This window comes from Physeter macrocephalus, chromosome 1 (genome assembly GCF_002837175.3).
Source record: "Physeter macrocephalus isolate SW-GA chromosome 1, ASM283717v5, whole genome shotgun sequence".
Classification (NCBI taxonomy): domain Eukaryota; kingdom Metazoa; phylum Chordata; class Mammalia; order Artiodactyla; family Physeteridae; genus Physeter; species Physeter macrocephalus.
Window position 1 is genome coordinate 67,576,226 of NC_041214.2, and position 4,822 is coordinate 67,581,047.

Sequence of the window (4,822 nt, forward strand, 5' to 3'; positions counted from 1 at the left end):
ACTGGGCCCGTGAGCCATGGCCGCTGAGCCTGCGCGTCCGGAGCCTGTGCTCCGCAACGGGAGAGGCCACAGCAGTGAGAGGCCCGCGTACCGCAGAAAAAAAAAAAAGAGGTAACAACAAAATAAAAACATAGACAACCAGAATGGTGAGCTCTTTCTCCGTTACAATCATAAAATGTGAAGTAGCTCTCTGCGTTCCTCTACCCACAAATGATCTCTGACCTCTTGAGCAAGACCCAGTAGTTAGTAAATTAATTTTCTAGGGCACCTACAATGTGCCCATGAAGCTGAGGTATAGACGATGACCTATGTCACCTATGTCAGTAAAAGCATCTAATGATTTCATTTGATTTGGGAAATAGCCTAGCTCGGGTAATCCTTCATGAATAAATTATCTTGTATTATCTCTTAAGAAAGACTGAATTGAGTGGCCATAGGGAATGTTGTCCCCTCTCCTGACACTCAGACTCCCTGTAATTCATCTTTGATTTGCTTCCACATATGGCTATCACCCTCTTCTGGAGTGATTCCATTCTTCATTGAGATGGTATCCTTTTTTTTTCCTTATACACGTAGCCAAAACTGCTCCAGCATTATCAATGGGTTTTCTGATTCCGGGAAGCATCTGGCAATCTGATCTCTTAGTCTGCCTATTTGACTTTTTTTCATTTAAAGCCAGTGTTTAGTTTTTAGTCAAAGTGTTGCACTCATAGTGTTTAAAGACTCAAACAGTACTGAGTCATATAATGAAAAACAGCAGACAGCCACTATTATCAGGTTTTTCTCTCCAGAGACAATCAATTTCAACTCTTTTGACTAGTTTTATGTGGTATTTACCTTCATATTTATAAATATGCTTCTATTATTTCTTTTACTCTCCAACTTTCATTTTCAAAATTTTCAAAGCCCCAGAAGCATTTAAAGAATGGTACCTTTCACTGAGATTCACCAATCGTTAACATTTTGTAACAATTGTTTATGCCTGTCTCTCTTTTGACTTAAGTATTTGGCTGTATGTTGCACATATTATGACACTTTACAACCAAATACCTACGCACATATATTCTACAAAAAGGGTATGTTTGTTCCAAATGTCTTCCAGCTTTTGACAGTACTATTTAAGGAGCTCACAGGCTCTATTAACACATCCGCAACTCAGAAATCAAACTGATGACCTAGTGGAACGTATCCATTGATCATTAGAGAATTTTTAATCCTATACTGCCTATTAGCACATACCTGGTACATCTACTTGACACCATAGAATTTGAATACAGTTCCCTGCATTCCTCTACCTATAATATTCTCTTCCATGGAAATTATAAGTTCCATTTACACTGCTTTCCTTCAACCTTCAGTGCCACATCTGCTTTTTACAACCACTAATAATTTCCAGCTGACTTGTACAACTAGGGACCAAGGAGGACCTCAAACATACTTGTAACTGTATAAGAATGACATTAAGCAGCCACAGGCTCTGGTGTGAGATGGTCTTTGCGTCTTCTTGCAAATTCTACACTTACCTTCATCCTAAAAGCAGGATGATTTTCATTTTCCTTTTGTAATTTTTGGTGACCACATATCTCTCCTTGTCAGACTTCCCTTTTTGGCCAATAGAGATCCAAATCCTTTATAATGATGCTTGCTGGGAATGTTTTTCAATGTCTATCTAACTTTCTTGAACAGGGAAAGCTTTTGTTTCTCTTTCTAGTGAGAACCCCTGCTTACTTAAAGCTTATAAAAGAGCAACCATTAGCTTTTCTTCACAATGACCCTTCTACTCCCAGAACTTTGGCCAAAGGTTTTTAGCTTGGCTTTCAAGTCTCCACATTCATCTTTTATTTGTCTGCCTCTCTCTTCATGGGCCGAGTCAGAAAGACAAAGTAGATCATCCCAAGCATTTCTCTACCAGAAGAATGATTTTCTAATTTTGCTTTAACCAGTAAGAGGAATGATGCCTTTTTGTATTGAACTACTATTTATTTTTTCTAATAGAAACCCAAATTTATCTCATCTTTCCTGAAGAGTGCTTCAGCTATGCAATTTATAAAGTTAAATATTTAATAATCCCCATAGCAAATATTGTAGACAGGATTAGAAACGACTGCTTTATAAAACAAATACCTCCTAAAAGAAAGGATAAATCCTCAATTTATTTAAGAGTATAGCATATAGATCTCACTTACATGAAACTTGAAAGTCATTTAAACAGAGAACAAATGTAAAATTATCATAAGAGGAAATGGCAAATAGAACATTGATGAGTTCTAAATATTAATATTTATGATGAACACAGAGAAAACAACTTTAAAAGTGGACTTCACATGAAATACTTTACTTTTAACCTCACTGAATTACTTTGAAACTCTAGTATGAATTTCCAAAGTCATGTTTCTCGAAGTGTGTCCCACAAATCAACAGTATCAAAATTTCCAGAATGTGTGTTTAAAATACACATTCTTGATCTCTATCCTAGATGCTTTCCTGATGATTCTCACCCACACTAATGTTTGAGAACTATTATGAGAGAGAAGAAAAAGTAATTATTTGAGAGAAAGGATTTTAAAACATCATAAAACATCAATGGTAACTATGAAAATGGCAATAAATATCCATGTCTTTGGAGATGAGTGTTAAAATATTATTTACTAATGAAATGATGTGGTGTCCAGGTTGAGAACAATTAATCCTGAGTTGATCATTATTGAAGCTGGGTGATGGAAACATGGAGTCATTATTATCTTACTTTTGTATATATTTTAAATTTCCCATACCACAAAGTTTTTTAACATGCTGTTATATAATGTTCCCAAAATAAGGAACAGACATTGGCCGTAGGGTGACTTATCTTTTTTTTTCACATGATGAACTAAAAAAGATTAATCCCACATGCCCTGAAATAAGTTAGTGTACATCTGGTAGTTAATCTAATTTCAACTGGGCTATATCTGATTAAACACATGCAAATTTATATTTGAAAGTATTTTTTCTTTGGAAAACAACATTCTAGATTATAATAGTCATTTAAAATTATGTTTTTTACTTTCTCAACATTTCTCATAGTGTTTCCAGCAAGACTTATTAATTATAACTACTCTGATGTGACATCACCTTTCATTTTCTGATATTTTTCTTTCCCACATGACCCTGTCTCTCTTGAAGAATAAAACTCTTACTTTGGAAAAGCAACTTTAATATCTGGGATCAGTGGAAAGGGTCATGTCTCATTTATTAATGTGTTGGAGTCTGTCCCTTTAGTCTTTTTTGATCTGAAGAAAAATAACTTCATATTTTTCTACTAGCCCCAAATACTCTGAGGTATTGAACTCTTAGCCTCTCCATGCCCAGCAGCTGCTTTTTAAAGGACTAAACTCTTCTTAGATTGGTTTGTACAAGTAAAACAATTTGAAGTACATCTATAAGTTTTATGAGATCAATAGACTAGCCTACACAGGAGATGGCAGAATGGTACTGAGAGCTGTCCAAGCCACAACTTTCTTTCAAACGGCTCAACAGTCTTTACAGACATCAGCAAGATTGAACTAATCAATACCTCCCAGCTTCTGCCAGTCACACTGCTGTGTAGAGAAATAGCAATTGATTAGCTTAATCAAAGTCAAGTTTGGAACAGTCTACAGCCATGAATATAAAAATAGCTCATGACTTTTTTTTAAAAAAAAGCATTATTATGAAACTATGTTTAACCTTTACATCCGGTGACATTTTTAAAGAAGCAGGGAGATTAAAAAGAAGGAATCAAGAGGAAAACAGTTTAAATGGTAGAAAATATTGCTTGAAAATCAATTAACTTCTTGTTAATGAAGACACAGCTAAGCTGTTTAGGGGGAACACACTGCCTCTCATGTTGTCAGTGGAGCATGTTGGCTATGCTTAATCAGTACTGAATGGTGACGACCTGGGCTTCTGCAAATGCTAAATCATTTCTAGCCAAAAATATGTTGTTTTCATAAATAAGCAAAACTAAATTCTATTGTTTAGGAGTTCAATCTTTGGTGTGAAAACTATCAAATAAAACAAAGAAGTGATTACCATAGCAGCTGGATCTGTGGTTATTTCTAAGGGGGAGACAGAGAGTTGTCATTGGGAAAGGGGACACAGGGGTTCAGGGGTGCTGACAACATTCTCTTACTTGAACTGAGAGGTCGCTACACAGATGTTGGTGTATACAATAATTCAACTACTTATATATTTATGTTTTATGCCTTTTTTTGTGTGTGTGTGGTATGCAGGCCTCCCTCTGCTGTGGCCTCTCCCGTTGCGGAGCACAGGCTCCGGACGCGCAGGCTCAGCGGCCATGGCTCACGGGCCTAGCCGCTCCGCGGCATGTGGGATCCTCCCAGACCGGGGTGCGAACCCGGTTCCCCTGCATCGGCAGGCGGACGCGCAACCACTGCGCCACCAGGGAAGCCCTGTTTTATGCCTTTTGAAATATATTTTGTATTTTACAATTTTTCTTAAATGTTTAAATAAAACAACTACCCAAGCTAGTGTGATTTATACATCTGGTTTGCTAACAATGGTTCTGACCAATCTGGAACAGGAACCAACCAGAATTTTCAAGAGGAAATTCCACCGCTTAAGAATATTATGTAGGGGGCTTCCCTGGTGGCGCAGTGGTTGCGCGTCCGCCTGCCGATGCAGGGGAACCGGGTTCGCACCCCGGTCTGGGAGGATCCCACATGCCGCGGAGCGGCTGGGCCCGTGAGCCATGGCCGCTGAGCCTGCGCGTCCGGAGCCTGTGCTCCGCAACGGGAGAGGCCACAACAGAGGGAGGCCCGCATACCACAAAAAAAAAAAAAAA